Source organism: Manis javanica, chromosome 6, assembly GCF_040802235.1.
Source record: "Manis javanica isolate MJ-LG chromosome 6, MJ_LKY, whole genome shotgun sequence".
Classification (NCBI taxonomy): domain Eukaryota; kingdom Metazoa; phylum Chordata; class Mammalia; order Pholidota; family Manidae; genus Manis; species Manis javanica.
In genome coordinates this window covers 44,370,394-44,388,247 of record NC_133161.1, presented here as the reverse complement: position 1 = coordinate 44,388,247, position 17,854 = coordinate 44,370,394, and positions in this window count along the sequence as shown.

Below are 17,854 nucleotides of genomic sequence, written 5' to 3'. Positions count from 1 at the left end.
ATTAAAAAGTTGCTATGAATTTGAGTAACTTTAAAATTAATTTTCTTTGCATAAATCATTTTAATATCTAAACAGATGTAACAATTCAGAGACATTTTTCTCTTATGAGTTAGGCTAGGAAAAAATAGAGTGAGCACCAGGATCATTTCTAGGGAGAGAATGTGCTGTGGGAGAATAAGCTGGTGATTGTGTGGGGATGATAACGGGCATGTGAAGGACAGAGGGTTAGCAGCAAAGAGGGCACTGCTCTCCATCACACAGAGAGAAACGTGGGGCTTGGGGAGGCAGTACGAGGAGAACGAGAGGAGTGTGGGAAAGGGGAGAGAGTAGAGAAAGAGAGGGAAAGCAGCTGGCAAATGGGAAGGGGGATTTGGTTCCTGAAACAGCTCCCTGCCTTTGACCTTCTACCACCCACTCACAAATTTCAGTAGGTCAATGAACTCAGAAATTCATACTGTGAGTAAGTTTTGGTTGTGCACACTAAAGAAGGAGGTATGTTTCATGCTTGGGTGAAGTGGGTAAACATCTTGGACGGTAGGAATAGGAAGAGGACTAGAGAATGAAGGAGGCTTCTGCTCAGACATCTGCGGAAGTCTCGGAGGAGGCTTTAGGTGGCCTGGCCATAAACTGCCAATTTGATGTAACTGCTGGTGGTTCCCAGCTGAGATTTTTGTTAATTGATACTATTATTGCTAAGTTATAGTAGTTTAAAGTGCACTTAGACAATCAACTTATACATTGATATATTCATTTAATGATATTTATTGAGTTCAAACAAGACAATGAATAATACAACAAATAGGTTCCTGTCATCCATGGAGCTTACTGTCACTCAGGAGAGGCAAAAATGAACAAATACATGAAAATAAGCTTCTTTATTCAGTCTACACCAATGCTTAGTGGTTATAGATTCATAGACCGCCTACTGATTATAGGGTCTGCGGGTTAAGAATCATAGTTTTGAGAGTTTAGGCTGTTTTTAGCAGGCCTGACATGGAAAGAACTAAAGATATGTACACCAAATTCAATACTTCTCTTTTCTAAGAGTGCTCAAAGGAATTCCCTGTTTTCTCACACCATTAGCAATCCATGCTAATAGCAGATATATTAAAGAGAAGAAATTACATTTGAGCAACTACAGGCAATATATCAATTAGAGAGAGATTTAAAAATAAAATTGTTAAAAATATTCAAAGATAATAGAATCTATAAGGTAAGACTGAGATTATATGAAAAAAAAACAGACAAGTTTGAGTAGGCAATGGATGGAAATTCCAGAGACAAAAAATATATAATCATTGAAAAAGAACTTTTAAATATTCAATAGCTAGATTCAAAAGATTATATATAGTGAATGTGGAGTTAGTGAAATGAAATATGGATCTGAAGAAATCACAACACAGCTCAGGAAGGAAACAAAAGATTTAAATATGAAGAAGGTGAAAGAGCCATGGAGAAATGAAGGAGTTCAATTTATAATAGCAGTTCCACACATGAAAAAATCTTTCCATGAGCTCTCAGAATGAAGAAACATAGGGTTCTAAATTGGATAGTAAAAACAGATTCTCTCTTATTCACATCACAGTAAAGGGGTAGACTATCTAGCAAGATGAGAACATTTTAAAAGCTACCAGAGTGAAAAGACAGTTTATAAAGAAATGACCATCAGATTTAATGCAGACTTCTCATCAGCCACAATGAATGTTGTAGGATAATAGAATCACATCTTTATAGTGTTATGAGAAAATAGCTGTTGACCTGGACTTCTCTGCTTACCTAAACTGTGGTCCTGCCAAGTGACATTTTCAGTCACTCGGCCCAAGTGCATGCATTACCCACAGAGCCTCATTTAAAGAACTACTAAAGGATTACACTTTAGCAAGGAGGAAAATGAGCCCAGAAGGAAGGTGTTGGGATGTAATAAGTAACGATCTGAAGGAAAGGAATGATGGAAGGTAAATAGTTGAAGAATTTAAGCAGTTTTTAAAAGACAAAAAAGGTTGGGAGAAAGGACTTAATAAAGATAAAACCACAGAATAATAAAATAGAAAACAAGGAATAGTGGAAAAAATAAGTAAAACAAATTTTAAGCTACAAATAGAACTAAGTAAATATAAGACTAATTTTAAACCACAGGAGAAGAGACACTGCAGGAGGAGGAGGAGGAGGTGGAGGGAAGGAGGTGAAAGGAGAGGAGAAATAGGAGGAGAAGGAGGGGGAGGAGAAGGAGGCTTGAACAAATAATCATAAAGCCCATTGGAAGGTTAATTAGATGACCATCTACCATGTAAAATGTCACAACCAAGATAGTGCTTCTAGTCTTTGGGGAACTTATTTTTCCTAAATAATTTTCTATTCCAGGTCAACTGAAAGTATGGAAAACTTCCTAAATCATTTTCAGAAATGAACATAACCATGATATCAACACCTGATAAAGACAGACCTAAAATGAAAACTAGAGAATGATTATACCTATTAATATCAATGTATTATAACAAGCAATTATAAATATTTTCAAACTGAATAGAACAGTCTCTCCAAATAATAATGTACCACAGTTAGATAGGCTTTATTCTAGAAGGCTTTAGTCTAGAAGACTAGTGTTAGGATATCTGTTAAGTCATTAAATCAATAGATCAGAAAGGAAACAACATAAAACCATCACAATAGATGCTCTATATAAGCATTTAAAAATATTTCACGTCTATCACTGACCAAAAAAATCCTGGAAAACTAGATATAGTGGGAAACTTCCTTTAACTTATAAGGAATATTTATTTAAAGCCAACAGCTCATGGTATATGGTGGCATTCTCATTAAAATTGAAAATAAGCAAAAACTCCTATCTCTAGTTATTGAACATTTTCGTTAAGTCTTGCCAATACAATAGATATGAAACAGAAGTAAATAAAATTTTTACAAGAGAGAAGAATCATTTATAGATGATGTGTACTTCTACCAAGAGAATTATTCTGAACTTAACATGCATTATCTCACTAATCCTTGTGGAAATTTACATCTAAACTTAGGCTCAGAAAGGTTAAATAATTTTCCATGGGTCACACACAGTTGAGTGGACCTCGTGCAGGTCTGAAAGTCTTATTCCAGAAACTGAGATTTTTAATAATGACATTATATATTGCAAGAACAGCCATTTAAATTTCTCCAGTTATACATCATGTCTAGAGCCTTTTTGAGGAAGACACAGTTTCCACTAAATGGTGTTACTCACATTCCATTTCAAGCCTATTCAAAAAGGGATACTGAAAGTCTTTCTTTACCTACACTTAAAATAGTCAGTAGTCTATGAAAGCTGTTCATGATATATGGCTAACTGAAAAAAAAAAAACCCACATCTCAAAGCAGAATGATCTGCTTTTGTACAAAAATATCCTTTATATCCTCATATTTATGGCAGGATATTGATACTCGAAATGTTAACAGTGGCTAACTCAAAGGCTAATGTTTATTCTTTTTCTATTTTTCACAGGTTTTTTTAAAAATTGTAACATTCTTCTTTCCCCCAAAACCCCAGCTCTTTTTAAAATGAAAAATACAGAAAGCTAAATTTGTTGCCCAATTTAGGTTCATAATGAAAAAATTAAAGCCACTGATTTTTATCCACAGCCTGCAAAGTAGCAGTTACTCATAAAGTTATTGGGGGTAAACTGTCAAGTCAGATTAGCTTGATCCTTAGCCGTTATCTAAGTGTAAGGTGAAAATAAACAACGATTTTAGTATGGCAATCAGGTGAAATTACTCCATGCGTTTATTTTAGAAATGGGTCTTGTCAACTTGCGCGGCTGTTAGAACAAATTCTGGTTTGCGCGCTCACGTCAGAACTGGCTCTGCGGGTGGGTGTCTGCGGTGCCCCCAGGTCTCCCTTTGCGGTGCCGCCGGGTCGCAGCAACAATCCGCTAATACACAGTCTCCCTGCCACAGTCATGTTCTGCTTGGCTGTTGAGTGCCCAGTGATTCTTGTTCTCGCCACGCAGCTCCGCATGTTAACATGCATCTTAGCAAGACCTTAAATACTGACTTCTAAACAGCCACTACTGTCAGTATTTCCTTTTTGTTTGTTAGCTGTAAAACCGAACAAATGGGACTGAGGGACTCTGGCACGGCTCCAAATCAGAGTGAAACGAAGCCGTAATTGGCCCTTTGCCCAAAGGTATAATTTTCAGCTGTGAGTTGCTCTTAATTTTGAAAATCATCTTGGTAGCTTAAGATTTTTCAAAGAAGTAGAAGCATTGTGTCTGTTTTCCAAGCAACGGGCTTCAAAAACAAAAACAAAATCATTATTTTGCTTTCTCTTTGTATCAGATCAAGCTTCTTTAGAGGATTCAGCACTTGAAGAACATTCAAGTGTAACGATATAAATACCTTTTGCGTGCATGCCATAAATAATAGCGTGCAGATTTCTTTGGGTTATTTGATCTTGGAACAGATAATTCTTTCAAGTTTGATACCTGAGATATTTTAAAACTAGATTTCTCTGTCTTTATGAACAATAAAAGCACTTAGCATTAATTTCAATTATGTTGGTATAAATAACAAATTACTCTGTGATTAAGGATAATATTTGACAATACACATATTTAGTAAATATGAGTGCCATTATGTACAAAACACCAACAATATGCTAATGCTTGATATTGTATAAGACTTAGAAAAATGGGGACTTTCCAAAGAGGCAGTTGATGTTTGTTTTTATTGATAATATCCTAAATGTTTGTTTTATCGTTAATAAACTCTTTTCAAATGATATGAATTCCACCAGGCAAAGTATCTGTGGTCCTAATCCATATAGATCTTTGTCCTTTTTGGAGAAAAATCATGCTTTAGAACTTAAAAGAATATTTATGGTTGCTATTTTGGTTTTTGTGTTTAAGTAAGATGTGTTGCTTTGCTCTTAAGTTGGGCTAACATCTGGCAATCAAAAACATCTAAATTACATCAGCTAATCTTTAATATTTTTTTATCCCCTAAACTGAAAACCAAATGTACACAAGTGAAAAGATTTACATGCCATGTCTTCTTATTAGTTCTGTGTCAACTACATACCTAGGTGTTTGGAATCAGACCCACCTGGTTTCTAATAACCAAGTAAAAGAATTAAACCAATTCAGAAGACAGAAGCAGCTGTCAGCCATCTGACACTTTTGGCTGCATGAACTGAGGCATATACTCTTGGAACCTCAGTTTCCTTATCTAAAAACATAGGAAAATATTCTTTTTTTGCAAGGCTGTACAGGGGAGTCATGAGATAATATGTGACATAGGTCTAGCATAGTAAAATTTAAGAGTTTAATTATTGTGGGTTTTTTTTCAGATTATGAAAGGACTATCAGCTTATTATAGAAAGTTGAAAAAAATCAAAATAAAAGTAGGAAAAAAATCACCATTGTCACACCATCTAATTCTTTTCTGGCCTTTTTCCTATCATAGCTTTTGTGGTTGAGGTAATGCTCACTATAAAATTTTATATTCTGCCTTAATTCAATTTACTTTATAACATCAGCATTTTCTCATGTTATTACAAGCTCTTCATAAACATCAATTTTAGTGTCTGCTTGGTATTCCATCATGTCATTTACTAACCATTTCCCTATCATTGGATAGGTTGTTTTCAATGTTTTGTATTGTAGATAGCACCATAATAAACAACTTTGTTTCTAACTTTTGTATCTCAGATTATTCCCTCAGAATAGAATATGTTTCTTCCATCTGTTCTTTTGTTCCATGTTTCCACTTTTTCTGCCTTCTTTTGATTAATGATTTTTTATGATTCCATTTCATCTCTTTTATTGGCTCATTTGCTATAACTCTTGTTTTCTTGTTATACTGGTTGCTTTAGTATTTATAATACACATCTTTAACTTATCACAGCCTACCTTCAAGTAATATTATACTACTTTATATATAGAATGAGAATTTTACAATTGTATACTTTCATCCCTCCCTCCAGGCCTGTGTGCTATTTTCTGTCATGTACTTTTCTTGTACACATGTCAAAAATACCACAATACATTGCTTTTATTTTTTGTTGTAAACAAATCTCTTTTAAAGGTAACTTAAAATTTTTAAAAATTCTTTATATTTAGTTATATATTTACCATTTCTGATGCTCTTTATTCCTTTGTGTAGCTACAGATTTCCATCTGGTCTCATTGTTCATTTTCCTTCTGCTTGAGGACTTCCTTTCACATTTCATATAGTGCAGATCTGTTGGTGATGAATGATTTCTTTAAGCTTCTTATATGCCTGCAAAAGTCTGTATCTTTCCTTCATTATTGACAGTTTTTTTTTTTTTGCTGGGTATAGAATTCCAGATTGACAGTTTTTTCTTAGAGTACATAAAAATGTTATTCTACTGACTTCTGGCTTGCACTATTTCTGACAAGAGATTTGTTGTCATTCTTATTTTTTTACTCTATATTTTGTGAGTTCTCTGGCTCTTTTTGAAATTTCTCTTTTTCACTGGTTTTAAGCAGTTTGAATATGGTAGTTTTCTTCAGGTTTCTTGTGTTTGGAGTTTGTTGAGCTTGGGTCTGCAGGTTTGTAGTTTTCATTAACTTTAGAAAATTTTCAGCCCTATTTCTTCAAATGGTTTCTCTGACCTGTCATCTTAGCCTCCTGAGATACCAGTAACATGTATATTAGGATGTCTGAAGTTGTCTCACATTCACTGATTCTCTGTTCATTTCTTTGAGACTTTGTCTTTCTGTTTCATTTTGGGTATTTTGTATTGCTATATCTTCATGTTCACTAATCTTTTCATTTGAATTATCTGAACTACTATTAATTTTATCCAATGTATTTTCATCTAAAATGTATTTTCATGTCTAAAAGTTCTATTTGGTTCTTTATATCTTGTGTGGTTCTACTTAACATGTTCAATCTTTCTTCTACCTACAGAATATAATTATAACAATTAACTTTATTTTCTGATCTATCATTGGGTTGTTTTAGAATCTGTTTCTATTGAGTAATTTTCTCCTCACTATGGGCCATATTTTCCTGCTTCTTTGCAGGCCTGGTAATTTTTTGTTGGATACCAGACATTTCATATTTTACCTTGATAGGTGTTGGATATTTTTGTGTTTCCATAAATGTTCTTGAGATTTGTTCTGGGATGCAATTAACTTACTTAGAAACTGTTTAATACTTTCAAGGTTTGGTATTAAGCTCTGTCAGATGGGACCAGACCAGCATTTAATTTAGGGCTGTTTTTTTTCTCCACTACTGAGGCTATATAAAAGTACTCTATAAAATGCCATATGATTGTGTGGTTTTTCCATTCTGGCTGGCAGTAACATGAATTATTCCAAGCCCTGTGTCAGTTTTATTGATTGATTGTGTGGGAATGCTTTTTTTTTAACTGAGTACCTAATATGTGTCAGGTCCCATACTATATGTTTAATATACATTATTTCTGATCATCAATGGTAGTTTATATCTGTTTTTCTGATGAACAAACTGAGGTTCAGTGAGTATAAGCAACTTGCCAAAGATCATATAACCTGAAAATAATAGTATTAGGATTCAAATCCCTGTGTTAGTTTTGAGGAGTCCTTAATCCTTTCAGACAGTTCCTTCCCAAATTTCAGGCAATTTCTTCACATAAAAAATGCTAATCAGCATAAAGCTGAAGACATGAAGGGATTCCTCTGCAGTTCCTTATAGCTCTCTCTCTCCACAGCTCTCCTCTCCACACTACTCTGCCCTCAAAATTCTAGCCATCTTTGTCTCCCCAGACTACCTGCAAAGGCTCCTCAGCAAACTGAGACTTTCAACTTCTGCCTAGGCTCCCCTTGTCTGCACCATGGCTTGGAAACTGTCTTTGGATAGTTAGCTGACATCATCATGTGGCTCACATCATTTATTTCATCTCAGGAATTGCTTTCCTGTGCTGTTGTCTAATGTCTAGAATCATTGCATAATATATCTCAAGCACATCTTTTGTTGTTTCAGGTATGCGTGTATGGGTATAAATCCACTTCCTTTTATTCTATCTTGGATGGAAAAGGAAGTCCTCTCAGAATTGATCCTTAGGAATTATTTTATATTATCTTTAGAGACATATTTTCATTAAGAATTTTAAGTACAAAATCAAGAGTGTAAAATAGAAGTTACAATATTCATTTTCCAGTTTATTTGGCTAAGAAATTAAATTTGTATAGGATCTACTAATGATATCAACAAGTATATTCTGAATATCAAAACAAGATTTAGAAATGAAGGTCTGTTATGTTCTATGGTATGCTTTACAGTTTCATTCTGAGTTTGTTCTTTTAATTTTATGTTCTTAAGAGATATGCCTAAATCATACATTTGGGAGAAAAAAAGGATAAGATTCCCTAACCTTTTGTCCAGCACAGTACCTGGCACCTGGTAATCATACAGTAAGTAATAGTGGGAGGAATGATAAATGAATAAAATTATAAACTTACTGTTAATACTACTAATTATAAGATGAAGGCAATATTGTCAGGTTTATAGATATATATAGGCACACACACACATACACACACAGAACATGGAATTTAACTAAGTTAATATTTAAAAATCTAAGTATTTTAATGAATATTATTGAGTTTTGATTCAATGAAATTTTCATTTTATTGGGAGAGAAAAAGTATTAGGTTTAGTTGGCAGAAATAGTTCTGTGAGTCTGCTGCTGTTTTGTTCCTTCAGTTTTTGCTTTGCTGTTATACTCCAAAGATGAGTAAAATAATTTGATACTTATCTTTCTCCACCTGGCTTATTTCACTGAGCATAATACCCTCTAGCTCCATCCATGATGTTGCAAATGGTAGGATTTGTTTTCTTCTTATGGCTGAATAATATTCCATTGTGTATATGTACCACATCTTCTTTATCCATCCATCTACTGATGGACATTTAGGTTGCTTCCATTTCTTGGCTATTGTAAATAGTGCTGCGATAAACATAGGGGTGCATATGGCTTTTTCAAACTGGGCTCCTGCATTCTTAGGGTAAATTCCTAAGAGGGGAATTCCTGGGTGAAACGGTATTTCTATTTTTAGTTTTTTGAGGAACCTCCATACTGCTTTCCACAATAGTTGAACTAATTTACATTCCCACCAGCAATGTAGGAGGGTTCCCCTTTCTCCACATTGTCGCCAACATTTGTTGTTGTCTGTCTTTTGGATGGTGGCCATCCTAACTGGTGTGAGGTGATATCTCATTGTGGTTTTAATTTGCATTTCTCTCATGATTAGCGGTGTGGAGCATGTTTTCATGTGTCTCCTGGCCATCTGAATTTCTTCTTTGGAGAACTGTCTGTTCAGATTCTGTGCCCATTTTTTAATTGGCTTATTTTCTTTTTGTTTGTTGAGGTGTGTGAGCTCTTTATATATTTTGGATGTCAACCCTTTATCAGATCTGTCATTTATGAATATGTTCTCCCATACTGTAGGATGCCTTTTTGTTCTACTGATGGTGTCCATTGCTGTACAGAAGTTTTCAGCTTGATATAGTCCCACTTGGTTCATTTTTGCTTTTGTTTCACTTGCCTGGAGAGATATGTTCATGAAAAAGTCGTTCATGTTTACATCTGAGAGATTTTTGCCTATGTTTTTTTCTAAGAGTTTTATGGTTTCATGACTTACATTCAGGTCTTTGACCCATTTCAAATTTATTTTTGTGTATGGGGTTAGACAATGATCCAGTTTCATTCTCTTACATGTAGCTGTCCAGTTTTGCCAACACCAGCTGTTGCGGAGGCTGTCATTTCCCCATTGTATATCCATGGCTCCTTTATCATATATTAATTAACCATCTATGTTTGGGTTAATATCAGGACTCTCTATTCTATTCCACTGGTCTGTGGCTCTGTTCTTGTGCCAGTACCAAATTGTCTTGATTACTGTGGCTTTGTAGTAGAGCGTGAAGTTGGGGAGCGATATCCCCCCCCCCACTTTATTCTTCCTTCTCAGGATTGCTTTGGCTATTCGGGGTCTTTGGCGGTTCCATATGAATTTTTGAACTATTTGTTCCAGTTCATTGAAGAATGCTGTTGGTAATTTGATAGGGATTGCATCAAATCTGTATATTGTTTTGGGCAGGATGGCCATTTTGACAATATTAATTCTTCCTAGCCAAGAGCATGGGATGAGTTTCCATTTGTTAGTGTCCTCTTTAATTTCTCTTAAAAATGTCTTGTAGTTTTCAGGGTATAGGTCTTTGGTTACGTTTATTCCTTGGTTAGGTTTATTCCTAGGTATTTTATGTGAATGGAATTGTTTTCCTGATTTCTCTCTCTGCTGGTTCATTGTCAGTGTATAGGAATGGAACAGATTTCTGTGTATGAATTTTATATCCTGAAGCTTTGATGAATTCATATATTAGTTCTAGTAGTTTTTGGAGTGGATTCTATAGGGTTTTTTGTGTACAATATCATGTCATCTGCAAATAGTGATAGTTTGACTTCTTCCATACCAATCTGGATGCCATTTGTTTCTTTGTGTTGCCTGATTGCCGTGGCTAGGACCTCCAGTACTATGTTGAATAACAGTAGGGAGAGTGGGCATCCCTGCCTTGTTCCCGATCACAGAGGAAAAGCTTTGAGCTTCTCGCTGTTAAGTATGATGTTGGCTGTGTGTTTCTCATATATGGCCTTTATTATGTTGAGGTACTTGCATATATACCCATTTTGTTGAGAGTTTTTATCATGAATGGATGTTGAATTTTGTCAAATGCTTTTTCAGCATCTGTGGAGATGATCATGTGTTTTTTGTCCTTCTTTTTGTTGATATGGTGGATGATTTTGATGGATTTTCAAATGTTGTACCATCCTTGCATCCCTGAGATGTCCCACTTGATCATGGTGTATGATCCTCTTGATGTATTTTTGAATTCAGTTTGCTAATATTTTGTTGAGTATTTTTGCATTTATGTTCATCAGGGATATTGGTCTGTAATTTTCTTCTTTTTTTGTGTTTTTGCCTGGTTTTAGTATTAGAGTGATGTGGGCTTCATAGAATGAATTTGGAAACATTCCCTCCTCTTCTGTTTTTTGGAAAACTTTAAGGAGAATGGGTATTATGACTTCTCTAAACATCTGATGAAACTCAGCCATGAATTCATCTGGCCTAGGAGTTTTGCTTTGGGTAGTTTTTTGATTACTGATTCAATTTTGTTGCTGGTAATCGCTCTGTTTAGATTTTCTGTTTCTTCCCTGGTCAGTCTTGGAAGGTTGTATTTTTCTAGAAAGTTGTCCATTTCTTGTATGTTATCCAGCTTGTTAGCATATAGGTTTTCATAGTATTCTCTGATAATTCTTTGTATTTCTGTGGTGTCCATCGTGATTTTTCCTGTGTCATTTCTTATTCTGTTTATGTGTATAGATTCTCTTTTTCTCTTAATAAGTCTGTCTAGGGGTTTATCTGTTTTGTTTATTTTCTCAATGAACCAGCTCTTGGTTTTATTGAGTTTTTCTATTGTTTTATTCTTCTCAATTTTATTTATTTCTTCTCTGATCTTTATTATGTCCTTCCTTCTGCTGACTTTGGGCCTCATTTGTTCTTCTTTTTCCAGTTTCAATAATTGTGAATTTAGACTGTTCATTTGGGATGTTTCTTCCTTCTTTAAGTAGACCAGGATTGCTATATACTTTCCTCTTAAAACTGCTTTCACTTTGTCCCACAGAGGTTGGGGCATTGTGTGGTTGTTTTCATTTGTCTCCATATATTGCTTGATCTCTGTTTTAATTTGGTCATTGATCCACTGATTATTTAGGAGCATGTTGTAAAGCCTCCATGTGTTTGTGAGCCTTTTTGTTTTCTTTGTACAATTTATTTCTAGTTTTATACCTTTGTGATCTGAGAAGTTGGTTGGTACAATTTCAATCTTGATTTTGCTGAGGCTCTTTTTGTGGCATAGTATGTGGTCTATTCTGGAAAATGTTTCATGTGCACTTCAGAAGAATGTGTATCCTTCTGCTTTTGGGTGTAGAGTTCTATAGATGTTTGTTATGTTCATCTGTTCTAATGTGTTGTTCAGTGCCTCTGTCTCCTTACTTATTTTCTGTCTGGTGGATCTATCCTTTGGGTGTGTTGTGTGTTGAAGTCTCCTAAAATGAATGCCTTGCATTCTATTTCCTCCTCTAATTCTGATAGTATTTGTTTCACATATACCGGTGCTTGTGTGTTGGGTGCATAGATGTTTATAATGGCCATATCCTATTGTTGGACTGACCCCTTTATCATTATGTAATGTCCTTATTTATCTCTTGTTACTTTCTTTGTTTTGAATTCTATTTTGTCTGATCTAAGCACTGCAACACCTGCTTTTTTCTCCCTATTGTTTGCATGAAATATCTTTTTCCATCCCTTCACTTTTAGTCTGTGTCTGTCTTTGGGTTTGAAGTGAGTCTCTTGTAAGCAGCATATAAATGGGTCTTGCTTTTTTTTTTTCCATTGGTTTGCATTTTATTTTCTGTATATTCCAAACTTTATACATTAACCAGTTTTTTTTGCATTTCTGAATTGTAAAATATACCCAACAAAAATACCATGTATATCATTGTTAAGTGCATAATTTAATAGCATTAAGCACATTCAGTGTTGTACATTCATTACCACCATCTATCTCCAGAACCCTTTTGTTTTCCCACACTGAAACTTTGTCCCCCTTAAGCCCTAACTCCCTATTCCCTCTGTTCCTGACCCCCCTCCCATCCCTGTAAACCTCTGCTCTGCTTTCTGTCTCAATGAACCTGCCTACTATTATGTATCTCATATAAGTGGAAACATAACATTTGTCCTTTTGTGTCTGGCTTATTACTTCACTTAGCATAATGTTTTCAAGGTCTTGTTTTTTTTAATCCATTCTATTACTCTGTGTCTTTTGATTGGTGCATTCAGAACATTTACATTTAGGGTGATTATCAATAGATATGTACTTATTGCCCTTGTAGGCTTTGGATTCATGGTTACCAAAGGTTCAGGGGTAGCTTCTTTACTATCTAACCATCTAACTTTAACTCACTTATTATTATGGTATAAACACAGTCTGTTGATTCTTTATTTCTCTCCCTTCTTATTCTACCTCTTCCACTCTTTATATGTTAGGTGTTTTATTCTGTACTCTTTTGTGTTTCCTTTGACTCCTTTTGTGGATAGCTGATTTTATTTTTTGCCTTTAATTAGTATTTGGTTGGTCTGCTTTCTTTGCTGTGATTTAATTTTCTCTGGTGACATATATTTATGCTTAGGAGTACTTCCATCTAGAGCAGTCCCTTTAACATACCCTGTAGAGGTGGTTTGTGGGAGGTAAATTCCCTCAACTTTTGCTTATCTGGAAATTGTTTAATCCCTCCTTCATATTTAAATGATAATTGTGCTGCATACAGTATTCTTTGTTCAAAGCCCTTCTGTTTCATTGCATTAAATATATCATGCCATTCTCTTCTGGTCTGTAAGGTTTCTGTTGAGAAGTCTGATGATAGCCTGATGGTTTTCCTTTGTAGGTGACCTTTTTTCTCTCTCTGGCTGCCTTTAACAGACTGTCCTTGTCTTTGATCCTTGCCATTTTAATTATTATATGTCTTGGTGTTCTCCTCCTTGGGTCCCTTGTGTTGGGAGATCTGTGGGCTTCCATGGTCTGAGAGAGTATTTCCTTCCCCAGCTTGGGGAAGTTTTCAGCAATTATTTCTTCAAAGACACTTTCTATCCCTTTTTCTCTCTCTTCTTCTTCTGGTACCCCTATTATATGAATATTGTTCCATTTGGATTGGTCACACATTTCTCTTAACATTCTTTCATTCCTAGAGATCCTTTTATCTCTCTCTGCCTCAGCTTCTCTGTATTCCTGTTCTCTGATTTCTATTCCATTAATAGTATCTTGTACCTCATCCAGTCTGCTCTTAATTCCTTCCATTGATTGTTTAATTTCTGTTATCTCCCTCCAGACTTCATCCCTTAGCTCTTGCATATTTCTCTGCAGCTCCATCAGCATGGTTGTGACTTTTATTTTGAATTCTTTTTCAGGAAGATTGGTTATATCTATCTCACCAGGCTCTCTCTCTGGTGTTTGAGTGATTTGGGACTGGACCAGGTTCTTCTGCCTTTTCATGGTGATAGAAGTGATTGCCAGAAGTGGCACATGTGTCAGCTGGGAGAACAAAGTCCCTTCCTACTTTCTGGTTGCCTTGCCCTTCTCTGCTGCCTGTGCCATTTACCTGCACACAGGAAGCAGTCTCTGTGTTAATCCCCTGAGCTGCCATGGGTGGGGTGGCCCTCAGGATGGCCTAAGGCACTGCTGGTGTCACAGGCATGGGGTGTGTATTTTCCTACAAGAACAGCACCACTTTGTGCCTCCTGGACTTTGCACCAGCTTCCTCTGGCTTCCTCTGCCTGTGCTGGGCACTTGTGCACAGGGTGCAGCCTCTGGATTAATCCCCTCAGCTATGTGGGTGGGGCAGCCCTCGGGATGGCTTAGGGCACTGCCAGGGGTTGCAGGTGAGCAGGGCGTGTTCACCATGAGAATAAAACCCCTTTGTGCTTTCCAGGCTCTGCGCTGGTCTCCGCTGTCTATGCCAGGCAGCTGTGCCCAGGGGGCAGCCTCTGGGTCTGGCCTGATTAGTCGCATGCTGGGAGAAGACTGTGTGGTTGCTGTGGGCAAGGCTGTTCCACAGCTAGTCTGCAGCAATGGTGGGTTAGCCAGTGCTTGCAGTGCCAGCTGGTGGGGGGGTGATGAATGGCAGGCTGCTTATTGCTGTGAGGGACTTCAGAGCTGCATTGCCACCCAGGGGGTTAGGGTGCCTGATGTGCCTTAAGGTTCCTAGCCTGTTGGGCTGAGTGTACTGAGACGATTTTGTCTACCTGCTAAACCCTTGTCCCTTTAAGACTTTTAAAGTGCTGACTTTTCTTTTGTCCCAGTGGAGCTGGCTGTGTGGACCTGCTCACAGTCTCCATCTCAGATTTTACTTTCCCTTTTCTCTTATATCCAGTACACCATGCAATGTATGTCTGTGCTCCCGGTGCAGATTACTAGGGCTGGTTATTTTGCACTCCTGTGCTTCCACTCCCTCCCCACTCTGATTCTTTTCCTCTCACTGGTCAGCTGGGGTGGGGGCAGTGCTCGGGTCCTGCCAGGTCCCGGCTTGTATCTTACCCCCTTCATGAGATCCTGAGTTCTCTCAGATGTAGATGTAGCCTGGCTGTTGTACTGTATCTTCTGGTCTCTCTTTTAGGAATAGTTGTATTTGCTGTATTTTCAAAATATATATGGGAGAAGATTTCTGCCGCCCTATTCACACTGCCATCTTGAGTGCCCCCCGAAAAGAGATTTTATTGGACAGGCAAGTACATGAACCCCTTGATTCTACAGTTTTGTTTCTCCCAATGATGGTATTACAGTAAGTGTTTTTATGAATTCAGGTAATCTCTTCAGTTCTTTTGGTGGCCATTATTGATTAAAAGAACATGCCAGGACTGGGAGATGGTTGAACTCAAGTCTTCTGGCTGTGTAGATTTTAAGGATTAGACTGGCAGGTCTAGAAATTTTGGCAGAATGCTGGCTTGATGGTTGGTTTCACCTTCTGTTGCTACCCAGGATGGGCAAACCCCCTCAGGGAGACAAGGAGAATGAGAATGGAGGTAACACATCTTTTATTCACTGACTGCAATTAAATACTCAAATAATATTTATATGGTAACAAGCACAACAGATTCATTTTAGTATAGAGACTGTTTTGCTGTCTAATTAACATACTGCATACTATTGACATTTCTGCTGCTTCAAGTAGCATGTAACAATAAACATGTACAGAGAAGATAAACATATGACTTTGATAGAAAAAATAGAACAGACAAAGAAACCGAGGAACATGGCCTTACATCAAATATCTCACTGTATTTGTTTTGCATACATTTACTTAAATGTAATAGAGAATAGAAATACTATATATTTCAATTAATTCAGAAGGTGCTATTTTTGTAAACCAAATATCAAGAAAATCGTTTCTTAATATATAGGAATTGAATCATGTGATAAATAGCCCTATTATTTAAAGCATTAAAATTTGATAAAATAAGATACTTCATTTGCCATTGTATGGTTAAATCATTATGTAAACTATTACTTCTTGCATGCTCTCAATAAAATGCTAAAATGAAACAAAAACAATTTCTTTCAAAAATCCAGTTCACTGATTTCTGTTTTATTTTAAATATCTATATAGCATCTGGGACTCAACCTAATACAGTGGATGGAATGCTTACCATGTTCATGAGGCCTCAAATCGGCCATGGCCATCCATTTTTAAAAAATAAGGCCCAAACTAGTTATTTTTTATTCATCACTGTATCTAATAGGATGTAGGTTAGATATACTTAAAAAACTGATTGAATTAGTGATTCAAGTGCAGCTGCCCCTTGAATAACATGGGTTTGAACTTCATGGGTCCATTTATTTGTGGATTTTTAAAATAAATATATTGGAAAAGTTTTTGGACATTTGTGACAGTTTTAAAAAAACATTTTCTTTTCTCTACCTTTGTTGTAAGAATACAGTATATAACACATATAACATGTAAAATATGTGTTAACTGACTGTTTACATTATCAGTATGGCTTCCGGTGAACAGTATACTTTTAGTAGTTAAGTTCTTGGGGGGTCAAAATTTATCCACAGTCTTTTGACTGTGTGGGAGTCTGGCAGCCCAACTCCTGCATTGTTCAAAGGTCAACTGTATTAGCCAAGATTGATTTAGTGATTCAAGTATTAGTGATTCAAGGAGACAGATAAGCATATAACTTCAGGCAAAAGAGGTTAATCAACTCTGGACTAGCTTGCAGTTAAATTCTAACTATTGGATGGGGTAAACCTATCCCATCAGATCTTCTTTTAGAAAGCATAAATACCTAGTAATTTGAAAGAAATTAAAACTCTTTTGCACCCTGAGAAATTTTGAAATATGTTTCTAGGTCCTTCTGATATGTGCTTTCCATCTCAGCCTGGGAAGCACGTGGATATAATTGCAGAGTCCCTGTCCCATGCTACTTCATATTCTTGGATATCCTTAAATGATCTCTGTTGTTAAAGATAGCCTGAGTACATTTTCCAAAACTTAAAAGCACAGAAAGTAAGTCTAACTTAATTACTATACCTATTTGCCTGTTGGTAAACCCTATCTAGCCATCTTTATATAGGCCTCTAAAACAAGAAATAGTCATTCATGACTCAACATGAATATTGAATATTGAATGTTTATTATAAGAATATAAGGAAACTTCTTGAAAATCATGAAGACAATTTATTATTAGGAACCAAGAGTAATAATTGTAGGTAAAAATGATATAGGCATTCCCTTAGATTAAAAAAACAGTAAGATGTCCACTGTCATCATTATTTTTTAAACATCCTGAAGGTTCAAGCAAATGTCACAATACAATAAAACAAAAATGAGCACCCTAAATACTGAGATACATGAAGAATTGCTCATATGGTTGTATAATTGTACACCTATAAAAGACAAGAGCATCAGTTAAAAAACATTAATAAAGCTAAAAGAATGTATTAAATTTGTGAAGTATGAAATAACACACACAGAATCAATGGCTTTCCCATTTTCTAGTTACAACCAGCAAAAAATTGAAATGAAAAAATCAGATCTAATTCATAATGACTTTAGATAAACTATAAACTACTGGGAATATATTTAATATGAAAAAAGCTACACAAAGAGAAATATAGTGTGGCTATAGAAATACAGCTGCACCATATGCCCATTTATCACATACAAATTAAATTAAACTTGCTCCCTTCTGCACATGCTTCTTTTTTTAAAAACATATATTTCACTCAATAGAGCCCCCAAATACCC